Below are 19,542 nucleotides of genomic sequence, written 5' to 3'. Positions count from 1 at the left end.
TGCTGGCCAGCATGCCCAGCTCCAGAATAAAGGATTATTACCAAAGAATATCACCTCCGTTTTTTCTGTATTTAATTTGAGACAATACTTTCCCATCTAGCCACTAACTGCTCTCATGCAGTTGTGAAATTGATAGATGGTTACTTCAGTGCTGTTAGCTGCCGACACCACTATTTGGGTGTCGTCTTCATAAGAAGTAGAGGAAATGCCAAAAGATCTGATCAAAGAGGACACACATTTACACACAGTTCACAATAGCCCTCCATTTGGCCAGAGTAGATGGTCTACAAGCCAACCATTATGAGGTAATGTCTCGCTTAGCCACCAAGAGGACCGTTCCCAAGAAGGACCTCTCAGGCCTTGTTCCCCCTGTCCCCTCAAATACCCCAAGTAAAATCAGTGTGGGTGACATGGGAATCCCCCAGCCCAGAACTCCAGACAGCTCCCCGAGCGCCTCTGTCCAGTAGGTGTGTATTCGTTATTATATACGGGGTGACCCAAAGAAAGTCCTAGGACCTGGGTATTGAGCGTTACAGATATGGTGGTCCTAGACGTTAACTCTACACACAATTCTTGATATTATTTCGTTAAAACTTAATTCAATTCTTATTCCACATGTGAAATTAATCCTGCAATGAAGAATTGGAGACAAAAAGGAGAAAAAACAATAGCCCAAAATAAACAAATGTCCAACTCACACAGAAACGGTGTTTCAAACGTTTTAAAAGTAGAGGAAAAAGACTCTACTGTTTATTCTAAATAAAATTCCTCATCATGGTACAATATACAAATATACAATTTAGGAAAACAGGGGGTTACCAAAGGGTAAAGTGCATAGAGTGAGAAATTGGTGCGCGTGTAAGATAGAAAAGGACCAAGATGGTCAGGGGATGGTAAATTCCAAATGTTTCTTGAGTCCAAGGTTAAATAATCCTTGGCAAGATTCTGGAGGAGCCTGCCCTCAATGATTATAGCGCAAAAAATGTCAATCTTTCTTGCTGTATTACGGCGAACAGTTCATCCGTTGCTTCGTATTTTCAAGGGGGTGGAGGGGGCAGGGGCACAAAAAGATGCAGGCTCCAGGTAGGGGGAAGGTTGTCGACGTTTCGACCCAAGGATAAGAAGGGCAGTTGATATCCTCATGAACGGGTCTTCATCAGGACGGGGTGGTGAAGGGAGGGAGCTAAGTTAAATTGAATTCATGTAACCCCAGTGGTGTGGGTGGACACCTGTAACAACAAATGTATGGGCTAAGTATTTCAAACCAACAACATGAAGGTCAAAACTGAATACCAGTACTCCAAAGGCACTCACCCTTTAATGGTGTGCCATGTGTGAAAAATCAAATGGGTTTTTTGAAAGCCGTCCAAACGTGCTCTCGAGTACTGAAGAGAAAAGGAGAACACATTGCCATCAATGCTGTGTTTCCAAGGTTACATTTAGACATGAAAGACATTGACTGGATGTTCTGACCGACTTTTTCGGCCCTCCTTGGAGGGAGAATGATTGAAGGTGACTCCAGCCTATTACCCTCCTAGTGCAGGGATTAGAATTATAAACAGGGCCTACTCATAAGGCACAGTAGTGCATTTTCGTACCCCTTTCCTTCGATCAGGGCTTATAAACTTAAGCTAGGGGATAGATTCATTAGTATTAGTGGTAATCCGTCCTTTTGCAAGAGTGTTAATATACCTTCTATGGAGTTATGCTTATTTTGGGCATTGTAGGCCTCAAACGGGAGAGACTCCATCTTGCTTTCTACCCCGGAAGCTTGAGAGGCTTCTAGGCCAAGTGTAATGTTTTAGTTTCGAAGTGTTGTTCGCTTGGAGAGAACCGGTTCAGGCTGGCCATTATCGAAAGACTGTATTTTTCTCCACTCCGAAGACACAACATCAGGCCGGCCGGCTGGGAACGTGTCCTTGGTACGGGGAGGTACAAGATTTTAGTGGGCGGCATGTTACTGGCCGTAACTTTCCATGAAAGGACAAGCTTCCATATTAGCGAAAGTGTTAGGCAGTGAGTTAGTCAGTCTGTAGGCGGCAGCTAGCCGTTAGCATCAATGCCATTAATTATTTCCAGGCAGACAGTCGCCATTTTGAAGTCTGAGAAAGATCATGAAGCTGATACTCTCTGAGAAAGATTGAAGGCGAAAGAGAAGTAGCGCATAGCGATCAGAGACAGAGAGAGACAGCAGCTAATAAAGAGGGAGGTTCCAGTGACTTGGAAGGAAGCAGAGGAGACAGAGCATAGCGGTGCAGACGTGTACTCGTGACTGCTAAGGTGTGATTCCGAGACCAGCCAAGGCACAGACGAGAAGGGAACCTAGATGACTGCTGAACCCAGACTCCACATTACTAAGGTGACGTCGACCTTTTTCCCCATAGTGTGCACATTCTAACCTTTCACTTTTCTTTGCAGGATATATGTTATAGTATAGTATTGTGTTTATAATCATTGTAATAAAATACCCCAGTTCTTAGTGAACCGACATGTGCCTTGTATTCTTGTTCAATCAGGGTAACCTGGTCTTCTAGTCAGACATTGTTTTCGTGAACGGATGTAAATCCCGGTCAGGTAAGAGGTGACTGAATAATGAGGGAGAGAGGGACCATTTGATGCCAAGAGCAGAAGGTACATACTCCAATTTGGAAAGCCGTACTAATTCATGTTATTGTAGTATCATCCCGAGTAGCCAATGAGAGATTTCTTCCAAAGGTATTCATAGGAGAGTGATCGTCGTTGGTAAGCGGCGTTAATGAGAACACCAGGTGGGAGACTGGTGCGTAGATCCGCCGGATTGCGGATCGGGTTGTAAGTAAGCGAGCACTGGGAGGGAGACCAGTGTTTATGTCCGCCGGATTGTGGACCGGATAAAAAGAGAGCACCGGGACTGCAGCCCAGTGTGAATGGCACGCCGGATTGCGTGTCGAGTGAGCACTGAGGGTGATCAGTGTGTATGGCACGCCGGATTGCGTGTCGAGTGAGCACTGAGGGTGATCAGTGTGTGATGGTACATAATCAGACCTGCCCCAGGGTAGATTAGTCTGGGCCTAAGTGGCCATGAGACTAGTTGGTATGAATAGGATATTGTAGAAAACCTATGCGTGTGTATTGCTATTTCCCCCATCCTTAGGTACGAGATGTACATACATATACCTATACCCATTGTAAATACGTTCTAAGGAGGGAGGTGATTGAGTTCCGACTGGGTTGGAGGGGGTCCTAGGAGCTGATCCCATCTGGTTCGAGAATCCGGTCGTTACACTGGACGTTACTACACAAAGTGACATTACATAAAAAGCGCTTGGAAAACGCTGGTTACACTCACCCTCGCTGTCAGTGGCGACGGGTGGGTATTGATTGGTTTGTCGAACAGTTTACACGCTGCGTCTGTGGGCAAGAGTGTATTGTTAGCAACTAGATTATGGGTCCGAACCAGAGGGTTAGTCTGAAAATGCCGGGAGCGTGTTTACATAACATACCTCCTATGTCAGACTGCGCGGGCTGTCAGTGGGGCTCTGTCTGCTGGCGACTGCTGAGGGATGCTCAGTCGGCGCCGATTAAATAGTGGACGTGACGGCAACGTGCACGCCTCTAAGGCTCATGCTAGAGCCGGGGTAGTTGCCTAGCAACGTGTATTGTTTGGAGTGAAACAGACTCCAGGCGGATCAAGAAGTTTAGAGAGACAGAGTAAACAAGAATTAAAAAGCATTATGCAGATTGAGTTTTTACACGGTACATACTACATAGTACATCAATACAGGATGTGAAATGAAATATACACATGCCGATCAAATAGTTACATACAGTTTTACATGAGTGTCGACTGATCACATGACCTGCATCATAGACTGGAAATGAAAGGAGTACTAGAGTCAACCATTGTACAGGGTAGCCATTTGCCTCGTTGTTTCCTCAAAATCATTTAGGCCCCGGTTAACCGTGTCGAATACATGGTGTGGGTGTAGTTATTATGCGTACACTGCTTGATTTCCAAGGTCATGGGGCAGGCTTTACATGTGCCACATTTGTAGTGACCGACCACTGGTGGGGTGTTCCAGAGAGTCGTTTGAGTATTGATGGATTTACTGGGAAGTAATGATTGGACTACATAGTCCCTCACGCTCCTCCCTTTTCTGAAAGCATGCATGGGTGGGTCAGGGATCCCTATTTCATCTGCCACTAGGTGCCAGTGACCATTTATGATTCTCTTAATGTCACTGCTCCTGGTATTAAAGGTAGTGACACAGGTCATTCTATTGTTGTTGTTCTTCTCTTTGGATTTAGGTTCGAGGAGGAATTCCCTGTGACAAAATCATGCTTTTTTACGAGCCTTTTTGAGAAATCTGCGTGGATATCCCCTGTCAGCCAAGCGCTCAATCAGTAGCGACGATTCGTTGAAAAAATCAACCTTGCGGCTGCAATTCCTACGCACCCTCAGAAATTGCCCATAGGGTAGGTTGTCCCTGAGGTTGCGCGGATGATGGCTCGAGTAGCGAAGCAGGGTGTTTCTCTCACTTGGTTTTCTATAAAGCGTGGTCCGTAGGTGTCCCTCATCTTCCACTATGCTAATGTCAAGGAAGTTAATCTTCTTATCGCTAAAGTCCAGTGAGAATTGAATGTCATTGGACTTGCTATTGAGCCAGATGTGAAAGTTTCTTAGAAGTTCCTCACTACCTCACCATATCATCAAGACATCGTCTATGTAACGACGCCATAGCACGATGTTTTCATGGTAAGGGTTGGTCTCATTTAGTACAAAATTGTGCTCATATGAGTTCATGAAGATTATAGCCAGATCGGGGGCAAAACTTGCCCCCATGGCTACACCCTTGGTTTGAACATAGTGGTCACCATCAAAGTAGAAGAAGTTCTTCTTCATGGCAATTTCGAGGAGGTCCAGAATAAAGATCGTCGGAACCTGGCAAGGTCTCGGCCTTTCCTCCAAAACCCCTTTATTGTTTTGTCTCCAATTCTTCATTGCAGGATTAATTTCGCATGTGGAATAAGAATTGAATTAAGTTTTAACGAAATAATATCAAGAAATGTGTGTAGAGTTAACAGTAGGTAAGTATGACATCACATGCCCAGATCAAGTTGTAAACATCTGCCAGTTCTTTGTCACATTTTAGGGAGGTGGGGGTGGGGTGGGTCGTAGGCCAGCCCTATGCAGGCAGTGCAGGGAGAGATAAACAGAGTAGAGATAGTTTGAATGAGGTGAATGAGTGGCCAAGGTTGTAAGTTCCTGTGGGTCTATTAATGCGTCCCTCCAGTCTCTGTCCTCCACAGGTCCCACCCATTCCTCCCACCAGTTCCTGAGGTGGTCCAGTTTCCCGGGTGAATTAATAATGAGTGTGTGGTAGATGTGTGAGATCCCCCTCTACCCATATGTCCCATCAGGAATTTGGCTTCCAGCGGACTGAACTGTTATATTATGTTATGTTATATGAGACTTGTAACTCGCTCAATTACTCATGAGTGTCCTGGTGCGATATTGTTAAAATATAATCAACAGACGTGAACATCGCTGCGCCATCTTGCCTAACAAGAGCCATCGTATGCACGTAAGCGGCACCCATTTTAGATACCGCGGCCATTTCATGCATTGCCGATCATCAGCGCGTCACCCTGACCTCGCAGTCATCCCCGTGCTCTGCCTACCCCCAAGCACACATGCTAGAGTCATAAAGCATCCTCAGCGTGACCCAGCCCCGGAGCCACTTCCCGTGCCTAACGCCCATGCCCTTTCATTCCCCTCGCACGAACAGGCCCATCGATAACCTCCTCCCCTGTACCTGGCTGTTCGTTCCGGTCCCAGGCAATAACCAGCCCCTGCGGATACAGTTTATTACCCCCGTACAGTAGGAACTTGTTCAGCATCAAAAGGGTCGGAATTAATCAATGACACAACCCTCTTAGATCTGACCGATTCCGCATACTTCAGACTCTGCAGGAATGCCCAGCTGCGCGATAACAATCACCTGCTATGACCAGGGTGGGGGACATTTGCTGTTGGGTATGTGTGGGAACAAGTTGGAAGCGGGGATTCCGAAGAAGTAATAAACTACTGTCAGGAATGTATTACCCTGCAATAAAGAGTCTAAGTTGTGTATAAAAGTCTATGCCACAGAGGTACAGTTAGAGCACCTCGAGAAGACATTTGTTTGTCTGAATTGACGAGTTCTCCTCCGGAGAAATAAACCTGTTCATCGCTTTCCAGTTTTTCAGCACCTGCCTCTTTATTTGATTAGCTAATAATCGAGTGGATTAGTAGCAACTAACGCCAAGCAGTGATTGATGATCACTAGAGAAAATCTGCTTTTCTACAATTGGCGTCCCAACGCGGGGCCCATCAGCGACACGAGGGTCCGGTAGAGAGGTCCTAACGACGGAGTGAATGACTGCAACGATCGGGAAATCGGAAAAGTGCACCTGCCTGAAAGAAACCCTCGTCGGCATCCGATCATCCGAACTTTGCCGGTTCCGAACGGACCTCTCTCGAGTGTTCTATGGTCCTGCAGGGATCCCACAGGAGTGCCGCAGCAAAAACGGAGAACAGAGGAAGATCGGGCGCTGGAAGTGGAAGACGAAGAACTATCCAAACGGTCCGGGTAAGGTCGAGTAGGACGTTTATATGTCTGATTGGTAGGAAGTTTATACGTCTGATTAGTAGGGTGGATTATCCGTCTGAGTGATTGATTATATTGGAATTGTTTGATTTGAAAATACTAGTATTACCCTCTTTGGTTCTTTGGTTCTTAGGATATTTGGTTCTTTTTGAAATATTCCCTGCTTGCAAACAACGAAGAATAGGAACGTTCTCTCTCTTTGCAGACAGTGCAGGATAGGTAGCGCAGATCTTTGTCCACCATTGTTTGAGATCTTCATTTGTCCGATTATACGTCATGCCTATCTTCTCCCCACTGATAGGTAATTGGTTCTGCCCGGACCACTTATTAGAGGTCAGTAATCCGGCCCCACCTAAAGGCACCCCTTATAAGGACACGTATGTAAAATATGGATTAGTCGCTGTAGCTTACAGTAAACTATGGCATAAAAGCACTAAAAAAGATCAAGAAAATCAGTGGCCACTGATAGGATCTATTGATCTCGATAAAATAGAAACGCTAGAGAAAGCTCTACGCAAAAAGAAAACTACGCCAACTATGCTTGACAGTCTCGGCATGTGGCGAAAAGAAACGATTCAACGAAAGAAGAAAGGTGAAGCAAGAATAGATAAGGAACTTCGAAAACCAGCTCACCTAGCTGGTAAAAAGTTAGAAGAGGAGATTAGGGAAAGAGAAAAAGCTAGGAAGGAGTGAGAATCAGATCTCAGGACAATGCCCTGTCAAAGCGCCCTCGGCTCTTTACCCTGAGTTCCCATCGAAACAAAAGATAGACGACAATTTACTCCTAGGTCCACCAATTATCTACATGCCACCTCCTAATACCCCTACTCATCCTCTAATACAACATCAAGATTCTCCTTTTCTCTTATACCCTAGAAGTCTTCCGCCACCTCATAGAACAAGGACGGGTAGTCAAAAACACGACATCAGAAATGACAATATGATGCCCATAAAAGAAGCTGCCCCCTTTTGCGTTCCCCCTAGAGGACAATATAGTACAAAAAGTAAAATCCCTGATTCCCGAGAAAAAGATAGATTGGTCCATAGTAACCGCTTGCTGTCAGAAACCCCAAGAAGATGTCTCAGAATACTTCTCCCGGTTCGAAACAGTGTTCTCCGATTATAGTGGACAAGACATGTCCACTGCGACCGGACATCACTTGTTACAGACCAGCTACAGACCAGCTAAAGCAGTTGGGCGGCCTCTAAACCAGCGGCCATCCTCCAGATGGCCCAGTACTATGAGCACCAGAAAAACGAAAATGATAGGGCCACCGAAAAGAAAAGGAAGGATTTAAAAGAACGAGTTATGATAGCGCAGTTACAAGGGGTGAATATAGGGAAAGAACAGTACAAGGGAGGATATCAGCAAGGTATCCCTCGAACAACATCACCCAGAAATAATGTCTCCACACCCTACGCTGGACGTTGGGACTTAGGAGAGGATCAGTGCGCATTTTGTAGAGGGTACGGACACTGGAAATCCCAATGCCTGATCCTGTTAGGAATGAATAAGGAAAAAGGGGCAAGAGAATTGAAAAATGGACCGAGAGGTAGAGGACGTGGGAGAGGGTACACAAACGACACCAGTGAAGAAAGACCGGGTAGAGTAAATACATTTGACCGTCCCCGACAGAATCAATACCAACAATCTGACTACGACAATACGTACGACTTTGCATAGGACTTTCTAGGGCACGGGAGGAATCCAGTCGAGCTCTATGTTGACCAGCAAGGCCCTTATGTTACCGCAAAGGTCCTGGGCATGAAGTCACCATTTCTGGTAGACACGGGAGCAACAAGTAGTGCATTATCTATGCGACTTATTCCAAGGGCGCCCTTGTCTGGCTCACAAGTGCATCAATTGGATTTGATGGTACGCCCTCCACTAACCCCTTGTCCAAACCGATCCCTTTTGATCTTGGAGATAATATCATTGACACCACATTTCTTCTCTCCTTCAATACCCCAGACACCATTAAGAGTCTTAATCTGCTGAAACATTTTCGAGCAACCATCAGATGCTCAGCCGATGGAGTCCGAGTCATCTTATATGACAACCACCACCATCTAAGACCTCACCCATCCCAACACATGTACCCCATTACCGAAGCAGACGTGTCCCTACTTGACACTTTACCACCGCACTTGTGGGCCAAGGCTGACTCAGACGTAGGACGAATGATGATAGACCCAGTGCATGTGACGATACGACAGGACGCAACCTTACCGGAAGTACCCCAGTACAGGACATCACCAGAGGGCGAGAAAGCAATGATCGAAATAATACAGTCACTAGTAGAAGCAGGAGTAGTAGAGGAGGTAGTGACTAACGTCTGTAACAGTCCGATCTTTGACCTACGAGAGATCAACAAGATAGTTGTCTCTGACATCACCACCATCAAGACCCTAATCCCGTCCACTGCCACCACGTTCACCGTAATTGACCTCAAGAATGCCTTCTTCTCCATACCCATTCTCCAAAACAGCCGCTATCTCTTTGGATTTACCCGAAGATCCCGCTCGTATAGATTTTGTCGAGCACCCGAGGGGTACTCCGAGAGCCCGAGCATCTACAGCCAGGCGCTCAGAAGACAGTTAGATAAAGTACAATTACCAGACAGGGTGACGTTGATACAGTATGTAGACGATCTCCTTTAGGCAGCAGACACCACCTCACTAGCAATCACAGCCACCATCCAGCTCCTACACTTCCTTGCAGAGAATGGCCACAAAGTTTCCCGAAAGAAGTTGCAGTTTTGCAAACCCCAAGTCACGTATCTAGGACACCTCTCATCAAAAGAAGGGAGGAAGCTCACGCCTGACAGAATCCAGACTATTCTAGACACTCCCATCCCTAAGGCCCAGAAGCAAGTCCGCTCTTTGGTAGGCCCCACCTCATTCTGGCGACAGTGGTTGCCAAACTTTAGTCTCATAGTCAAACCCCTACTTTCCCTTCTAGCTGAAGACATTCTATTACCACTCCCTTGGACCCCCGAATGCCAGACAGTGTTCAAAGAACTACACAACGCCCTTTGCTCAGCACCCCTTCTAGGAACACCAGACTACTACAAACCATTTTCCCTCTATATACACAAAAGAGAGGGATGTGCCTTATCTGTCCTAACACAATCGATTGGTCCCAAGCAGTGCCCTTGCGCTTATTTCTCAGCCACCCTCGACCCAGTAGCCAGAGCGCTACCGGCATGCTTACGCGCCGTAGCAGCTGCAGCAGTTTCGATACGCCAGGGTGAGGGAATAGGACTCTCCAACTCCCTTACAGTGTTAGCACAAAATGCAGTTGACACGCTTCTGAATCAGACCAAAACCCAACATCTGACTAGTGCAGGAATGACAGGATACGAGTTGACCCTGCTAGCGCCACACATCTCTCTGAAGCGATGCACCACTCTAAATCCAGCTACGTTGTTACCTCTGCTCGAAAATGACCCCAGCGTGACTCCCCTACATGACTGTGTGACCCTCACTGAGGAACAGACAAGGAACAGGGTAGATCTCGGAGACACTGCTTTTCCAGAACCTGACGGGGAATTATGGGTAGATGGCTCATGCATCAAACTCCTGATTGGCTCGACCCCCGCTGCATACGCCGTCACCACTGCCCAAACCATTATAGAAACAGCCCGCATTGCCCAACGATCCGCACAGGTGGCAGAACTGATTGCCCTCACACGAGCATGCATCTTAGCAGCAGGGAAGACAGTAGAGATAAACACGGACAGCCAGTACGCTTTTGGGGTGGTTCACTATTTCAGGATCCTGTGGAGGGAAAGAGGATTCCTGACCTCGCACGGCACACCCATCCTACACGGAGATCTAGTTTCCGCCTTGACTGAAGCAGTCCTCCCCCCCAAACAGCTAGCAGTAATTAAATGCTAAGCACATAAGAAAGTGACGGACATTATTGGACAGGGAAATGCACTAGCTGACGTTACTGCCCGAGCCACAGCCGAAGACAGAACAGCAACACGAATGTATGTGACTAGGTCACAAGCTGAGAAATGGACCGATGCTAGGGCCACTATAAGAGACATCCAACTGACGAGTACACCACACGAACTGACTGAAGGGGCTCGGGTGGGACGGAAATACGATGAAGGCTGCTGGAGGACAAAAGACAGAGACAAATGGCTGCTACCTAACGCCCATCTGATCCCCATATTGACCATGGCACACCTACCTGCATGCATAGGATCCGCTCCCATGACCGAACTGATTGCTAGGATATGGCATAACGGCAAGATAGGAGACTCAGCCAAACGCCTAGTGCAACAATGCATGGTATGCCTGCAACACAACCCCGGGAAAGGGACAGTAGTACTACGGGGAGGGTTTGGAGTCCCCGACCATCCCTTTGAAATCCTCCAAATGGATTACATTCAACTAGAAAGGTGCCATGGTCTGAAATACGTTCTAGTTATTGTGTGCCCCTTCAGCACATGGGTGGAAGCATACCCCAATCATGACAATACCGCTGCTGCCACTGCAAAGGTATTGCTGAAGGAATTCTTCCCCCGAACGGCCTTTGTAGAGTTTTATGGAGCGACAATGGCCGCCATTTTCATAGCCGAGGTCATCCAACACATACTGCAGGGGCTGGGAGTAAAACAAAAGTTCCATGCCGTTTTCCACCCCCAGTCAGCGGGCCTGGTAGAAAGGCACAACACCACACTGAAATTGAAACTAGCCAAAATAGTCGCCACCACTGGGCTGAAATGGCCCGATGCCCTTCCTCTGGCATTGCTATCCATGCGCTCCACCCCAACCAGACACCAATTGACCCCGTACGAGGTTGTTTTTGGCAGGCCAATGAATATTTGGGTGGCCCCGAAACCAACAACCATTAACGATGTCCCGGACATACTCATGTCCGACTATTTGTATAAATTGATGAGCGAACTAACTGTTATCCACCAACAGGTGCAGCAAGCCATACCAGATGTATCCAGGGGCCCTGGACACAATATGAAACCCGGGGATTTTGTCCTGATTCGGAACTTCCAGAAGTCAAAGAGTTTGGAACCCCGGTGGACAGGCACCTGGCAAGTCTTAATCACCACCCGAACTGCACTTCGAGTGGAAGAAAAGATAAACTGGATGCACGCTCACCACTGCAAACGAATAGCACCGACACTGGCAACAAAAGAAGACGTGGACACCCAAGAAGAGGTCCTGACTAAAGAGCGACCAGCTCAGAGTTGTTACCCTGAAACAGAGGCACTTGAACTGACAGAGTTTCCAGGCCCCTTTGTGCTATCCAAAGAAGGGTACAACTTACGAAGAAAGGAGAGTGCTCCGACGAAGAGGGCCACTAACTAAGTCAAAGTCTCAGAGCGGTAGCCAATACTACAAAGGCTACCAGGAGAAACGCTAGACAAAAGTATGTGGTCCTGCCAGTCACCGAGCCTCTTGAAGGTGATGGAAGCTCCCGGACATCCGAAGAACCGCTGCAAAGACACCAAGACTGCCAAGATCCACAGCATAAAGACAATCATACTCCTAACAGCATCTCTTGCCAGTCTCTTGCTAATGGTCACAGTCTGGATCATTGAAGAGAGTGCTCCTGCTCACCGAACACTGATACCGACTATGCAACCCACCACTGGAAAGGAACACTATCTGGTTTCATTGGCACCACGACTCCGAGAACGGCGCAAAGAGTTTTGGAACAATTCTTTTGTACAACTGCTGCACCAACACAATCTTGCCGCAAATGCCACCAACTGCTGGATCTGTGGGCTGCTACCAAATGCTACTGAACATTCCATTCCTTTCATCTCTTCACCCTCCTCTGTTCATGGGTCCTGCCTCGCCTGGTTAATGCTCCTGCAAGAGAGCTACAAAGACAATGCCACATCCGATGGGAAAAAGAAACAATTCTATAACGAGTTCTGGATGAATAAAACTGGAAGAATGACTGCTCCCTTTTGTCCTCTCACTTCAAACGCAACTTTCCCAATGAACATTCCTGCAAAAGAACGAGTGGAAATGCAAATACTGAATAACCCAGCCATACCAACCTTCTCCTTTCTAAAGAAAAGAACAGCTGCAACCACAACTGTAGCCCTATCTGTAGTAAGCGTCCCAGGTCTTGTCTGCATCAAAGGCCATGGGACTGAAATCGGGTGCCGCAGCACTTGCCAGATAACCAGAACACAGAACACTGCTGACCCCCCTTCATTTGTTGCATCACCCAACATGTACTTTATCTGTGGTACAAAGGCCTACACCTGGCTCCAAAAAGGCTGGGGGGGCACATGCTATATTGCTTTTGTTCTGCCTCCAACCTGCACTGCACCCGCTGGACACCACCGAGAAAGGCGATCCGGAGACACGGACCAAGCGGACTCTGCTGCATCCCAGTTTCTTGACGCAGTCAAAGGCCTTGTCCCGCTTTGGGGTCCAATGACAATAAGCCGGGCCATTCAACACCTGACTCAAGCAGTAGAGACAGCTTTGAATGTCACAGCCTGCATCCTCACTAACAACACCACCGAGCTTCAGGCGGTCCGCCTGTTGGCTTTGCAGAATCGCCTTGTTTAGATGTTGTACTGGCAGACTGTGGAGGAGCATGCCGCATCATCGGTGCCAGCTGTTGCACTTTTTTCCTTCATGGCTCGCCTTCTGTCTATAAGGCAATTGAACACCTTCACAGGCTGGCATCAGAGATCCATCAAGAACAAGAGACTTGGACACTTGGAAGCTGGTTTTGGGGCATATTAAAAGATTGGGGTTGGAAACTGTTGATGATCATCTTGGTGCCAGTTTTCATAATATGTGGCTGCTGTTTGGGGATACAATGCATACTGCCCTTGTGTTCTCTATGTCTGAACTCTTTGTGTCCAAGGACTGTAGATGCTCGTATAGAACGAATTAATGCAATGTATGACACAGAGATACAGAATATCACGGGGATTGAAATAGATTAGCAAGATGTCTTGGAATGTTCAAAGGGGCGACTGTTAAAATATAATCGACAGACGTGAACATCGCCGGCGCCATCTTGCCTAACAAGAGCCATCGTATGCATGTAAGCGGCACCCATTTTAGATACAGCGGCCATTTTGTGCGTTGCCGATCACCAGCGTGTCACCCTGACATCGCAGTCCTCCCCCGCGCTCTGCCAACCCCCAAACACACATGCTGGAGTCATAAAGCACCCTCAGCACGACCCAGCTCCGGAGCCACTTCCCGTACCTAACCCTTGCCATTTCATCCCCCTCGCACGAACAGGCCCATCGATAACCTCCTCCCCTGCACCTGGCTGTTCGATCCGATCCCAGGCAATAACCAGCCCCTGCGGATACAGTTTATTACCCACGTACAGTAGGAACTCGTTCCCCATCAAAGGGGTTGGAATTAATCAATGACACAACCCTCTTAGATCTGACCGATTCCGCATACTTCAGACCCTGCCGGAATGCCCAGCTGCACGATAACAATCACCTGCTGAGACCAGGGTGGGGGACATTTGCTGTCGGGTATGTGTGGGAACAAGTTGGAAGCGGGGATTCCAAGGATGTAATAAACTACTGTCAGGAATGTATTACCCTGCAATAAAGAGTCGAAGTTGTGTATAAAAGGCTATGCCACAGAGGTACAGTTAGAGCACCTCGAGAAAACATTTCGTTCGTACGAATTGACGTGTTCTCCTCCTGAGAAATAAAGCTGTTCATCGCTTTCCAGTTTTTCAGCGCCTGCCTCTTTATTTGATTAGTTAATAATCGAGTGGATTAGAGGCGACTAACGCCAAGCAGTGATTGATGATAATTAGAGAAAATCTGCTTTTCTACAAAATGAACTGCAGACTGGTGGAAGGAGAAAGATTAGATAACCTGATTAAAAAGATGGGTTTTGAGAAGTTTCTTAAATCAACAGAAGTCCTGGGTGTGGCGCAGAGAAATACGAAGACTGTTCCAGAGAGTAGCTACCTTGACCAAAAGTGACTACGCACTAATCCTAGAACTGCGGAAGTGGGAGTGGCCATCAGATGGTGGGAAGCAGATCGTAGGGATCGATGCGGGGTGTAAAAGGCCACCCGTTTCCTAATATAGGAGGGTCCTGAGTCATGCAGAGCTCTGTGAGCCAAAGTGAGGGCCTTAAACTGCACCCGCTGGACCACGGGCAGCCAGTGAAGGTCACGCAAGTGTGACCTTATACTGGATCTCTTAGAGATGTTTAACAAGAGTCTGGATCAGTTGAAGTTTATTCACCAAGTATCCCGGGATGCCAATATAAAGCGCATTGGCGTATTCCAAACGGGACAGGATGAGTACCCGTGCCACCATTTCCTTCGCCGGATGAGGGAGCATAGGGAAGAACCTACTCAGCGACTTGAGTGTACCAAAACAGACATCCGTTAGTCCCTTGATGTGTTCAGAGAACCTGAGCTCCTCCCCGAACCAAACTCCCAAGTTCTTAGCCGGACCACCCTCAGAAAGTGGGCGGGGGAAATCAAGGGGCCACAAGGCTTCTGTGAAAAACAGTGGAAATTGCCCATACAACAGTATCTCAGATTTCCCCTCGTTGCACTTGAGTTTGGCCTGTGCAAGCCATGTAAACACGGCGGAAGGGCAACTCTGCGCGACCCCCTTTGCACAGGTCGGAGCCATTTCAAATGAATAGAAGCTGGGTGTCGTCAGCATAAGCCATGATTTTAGCACCCAGCTCTTCAGCCAGGAAGATCAATGGAGTCAAATAGATATGAAAGAGTAAGGGGCTCAAAGTCGAGCCCTGGCTGACTCCAGTCGAGACCTCCCTGGCCGAGGATGAAAAAGGAGGCATCCAGACTGTTGAGTGAGAGCATCCCAAAAAGATTTTAGCCAGGCCCACGCTACCCCAGAGATGCCAATGGCAGAGAGGCAGGCAAGAAGAAGCTGGTGAGGTGCTGTGTCAAAGGTGCCAGAGAGGTCCAATAAAATCAGAGCCACTCTGCCGCCCCCATCCAGGCACTCCCTAATTGCCTCCACCAGCGCTGTCTCTGTGCTGTAAGATGTTCTGAAGCCTGACTGGGCCGGATGCAGAGCCTCAGATGTTTCCACAAACGTTTCCAGTTGGCGGAAAGCCACCTTTTCGCAAACTTTGGCCAGTGCTGGTAGTAAGTATATCAGGCGATAGTTGGCTGGTACAGAGAGGTTCGCCATCAGTTTCTTGAGAAGAGGAAGAAGCTTAGCTTGTTAGCTTGCTTCCATTGCCCCTGTACAGTAGCCGACTGAAGTGACAAGTTGACAATGGTTGTAGCTTCAGTGTACACAATATCTGCAACCCCTAACAGGACTCTGGCCGGGTACGGGTCAGAGGGAGAGCATGACTTGAGGGATTTGAGAATAGCAAGGATGTCAGACTTCTCAGCTAGGGCAAACTGCGTGAATAGTGAGTTGAAAGAGGTACAGAGAGGGGACGCTAGGGGGAAGCTCTGCAGTGCCGCTGATGAAGCCAGGCTATCAGTCTGTGACAGCGGGTTGATTGCCAGAGATTGGGCAGCAAGTGTGTATCTGAGCTGGAGATATTTGTAAAACTGGGAGTTTGTGAGGTTGTATGTCTGCTGCAGTTCGTCAAAGGACTGTGTATGAGTCCCTGACTAGACATCCCCCAACCTTGTGATACCAATACAGTCCTAGGGGCGAAAGCCACTAAGGGACGCTGTTTCCCTTAACCAGGTGCCATGCCATAGTGGAGTTTGCTGTGTAAGTGTATTACCCCATAGCACGTGTCGCATGGCCGATCTCCATGCCAGAAATACCACCCTGGTCACTGTAGCCAATGAGAGGGGGTTCGAAGTTGCATAGAGCATGCTCTGAATCTGGGAGAAATCCAGCTGTGTGAGCTCTACTCTGTATGCAGGGTCTGACCACACCCTAGTGAATAAGTCATGGATGAAGACCTGATGTGTAGAGAGATAGTAAAGATAGAGTTTGGACATACCCATTCCCTCATCGCACGGTCCTCGCTGGTAATGTACGAGAGCGAATCGCTTCGTCAATGTAAATGTTGTTTAGCCATTTGTGAGCGTAAGGGGTGGCATCGCCTGCTGCATCGAGGAAAGTGGTGATATTGCAGGTACAGATGGAACTGGAGCATGAATCGCAGCCGTCAAGGTGGGAGGTAAAGTGACTAAAAGATGGAAAGAGAAGAGAAGCATATATGAAAGCAAAAGAGGGAAGAGCAGGAGTAGACCTAAGGGGAATGAAGAAAACAAGAAACAGTGAAAAATAAAAGTGGTGGGGACAGGGAAGGGGGCGAGGTAGGAAGGAGGCTGTGGAAAGAGCTGATTCAAGAGGGGAAACATCAGGGCTATGTGGAAGATTAGGATGAGGAAGGGCTCAAGGTTTGGAAGGAACGAGAGAAAATATAAGGTTTGAAAGGGATCAGTAGCAGACAGAGGTAGGCCAAGTAAGATGGCAAGACTGAGCAGAAGGACGAAGAGGGGACAGAAAGGTAGGTGACATGGGAAGGGGCCGGGGTATGAAACAGATGGGAATAAGGCAAGAGTGGGAGAGGCAACCGGGCAGAAGGGGGACAAATAAAGATCTAATTGAAAGGAGACATCAGACCTCTTAGAAGCAGTAACAGCAATAAAAACAGCAGACTGGCATTAAATCCAGAAACCACGGTTGAAAAAAGATTTGAGGAAGTTAATGTGAAAGTCAATATTTTGTCAAATAACATAACGATTCGTTGATGTTAGACTAAACCAAAGTGAATGTTGTCACAGACCAGTCAACTAGAAACCACTCCACAAAGATACTAATTCAACAAAATTCAGAAGCTGGCAAGGTGACGTCACATACTCTAGTCCACATGGCATGTGAACCATGGTCACACCTTTACCCCAACACAACCTATTTGCAGCAAAAGGGCGAAGGGAATGGAATGTAGTGTAAAGTGCAAAATTAAACAGATTCTAGGGCTGTGTTGCCCTATGAATACCTGAAACTAGGGGTTGCAAGGGCACTGTCAGTGGTACTAAAGATGAAACCATAGGTAACAGCTGCTTCCCTGGCTCCACATAACCAACATCCAGGCTGAGAGCCAGGTGAGGCCACAGCAATTCAGATCTGATGTGCTCGAGGTAAGGAAAGCATGTATCTGAGAGCATGCTCTGAATCTGGGAGAAATCCAGCTGTGTGAGCTCTACTCTGTATGCAGGGTCTGACCACACCCTAGTGAATAAGTCATGGATGAAGACCTGATGTGTAGAGAGATAGTAAAGATAGAGTTTGGACATACCCATTCCCTCATCGCACGGTCCTCGCTGGTAATGTACGAGAGCGAATCGCTTCGTCAATGTAAATGTTGTTTAGCCATTTGTGAGCGTAAGGGGTGGCATCGCCTGCTGCATCGAGGAAAGTGGTGATATTGCAGGTACAGATGGAACTGGAGCATGAATCGCAGCCGTCAAGGTGGGAGGTAAAGTGACTAAAAGATGGAAAGAGAAGAGAAGCATATATGAAAGCAAAAGAGGGAAGAGCAGGAGTAGACCTAAGGGGAATGAAGAAAACAAGAAACAGTGAAAAATAAAAGTGGTGGGGACAGGGAAGGGGGCGAGGTAGGAAGGAGGCTGTGGAAAGAGCTGATTCAAGAGGGGAAACATCAGGGCTATGTGGAAGATTAGGATGAGGAAGGGCTCAAGGTTTGGAAGGAACGAGAGAAAATATAAGGTTTGAAAGGGATCAGTAGCAGACAGAGGTAGGCCAAGTAAGATGGCAAGACTGAGCAGAAGGACGAAGAGGGGACAGAAAGGTAGGTGACATGGGAAGGGGCCGGGGTATGAAACAGATGGGAATAAGGCAAGAGTGGGAGAGGCAACCGGGCAGAAGGGGGACAAATAAAGATCTAATTGAAAGGAGACATCAGACCTCTTAGAAGCAGTAACAGCAATAAAAACAGCAGACTGGCATTAAATCCAGAAACCACGGTTGAAAAAAGATTTGAGGAAGTTAATGTGAAAGTCAATATTTTGTCAAATAACATAACGATTCGTTGATGTTAGACTAAACCAAAGTGAATGTTGTCACAGACCAGTCAACTAGAAACCACTCCACAAAGATACTAATTCAACAAAATTCAGAAGCTGGCAAGGTGACGTCACATACTCTAGTCCACATGGCATGTGAACCATGGTCACACCTTTACCCCAACACAACCTATTTGCAGCAAAAGGGCGAAGGGAATGGAATGTAGTGTAAAGTGCAAAATTAAACAGATTCTAGGGCTGTGTTGCCCTATGAATACCTGAAACTAGGGGTTGCAAGGGCACTGTCAGTGGTACTAAAGATGAAACCATAGGTAACAGCTGCTTCCCTGGCTCCACATAACCAACATCCAGGCTGAGAGCCAGGTGAGGCCACAGCAATTCAGATCTGATGTGCTCGAGGTAAGGAAAGCATGTATCTGAGAGCTCAATTTTTTTAGCACGATTCAGAGGAACTGGCAGCAGAAACAGACCACGCAGTTTACAGGGTTGCCAATCTCTATTCCATGTGTGGCGTCCATGGACCCGGGGCAATGTCTGGCTTCATTCTGCCTGCCATCACTGCTCTTTCTAAGTTGTTTGCCGTTGGTGTGCAGTGGCTTTCGAACACACCCATTTTCCATGCGGTGCTTTAGCACACTTTAATTACTGGGTTCAGCCTACTCTGTCTTGCTGAAGACCCAGCTGCTTGCGGCAACTGTAACATAAGTGACTGCACAGCTGAGCAGGAGCAAAATACACACTGCTTAGTGTAACACGCAACAAGAAACTTCAGATATTACTCATGGTGACATGCTTTATGTTTCAATTGCAATACAATGTGCCTGCTGAAAAACCTACATGGAAAGTTCTATACAAAATAAAAAAACAGTGGCTTTTGCCCTGTAAACAGAACACATCTGTCCTGTGCCAAATGAG

This window comes from Lissotriton vulgaris, chromosome 1_2 (genome assembly GCF_964263255.1).
Source record: "Lissotriton vulgaris chromosome 1_2, aLisVul1.2, whole genome shotgun sequence".
NCBI classification, from domain to species: Eukaryota; Metazoa; Chordata; class Amphibia; order Caudata; family Salamandridae; genus Lissotriton; species Lissotriton vulgaris.
Note: the sequence above shows the minus strand (reverse complement) of the source record.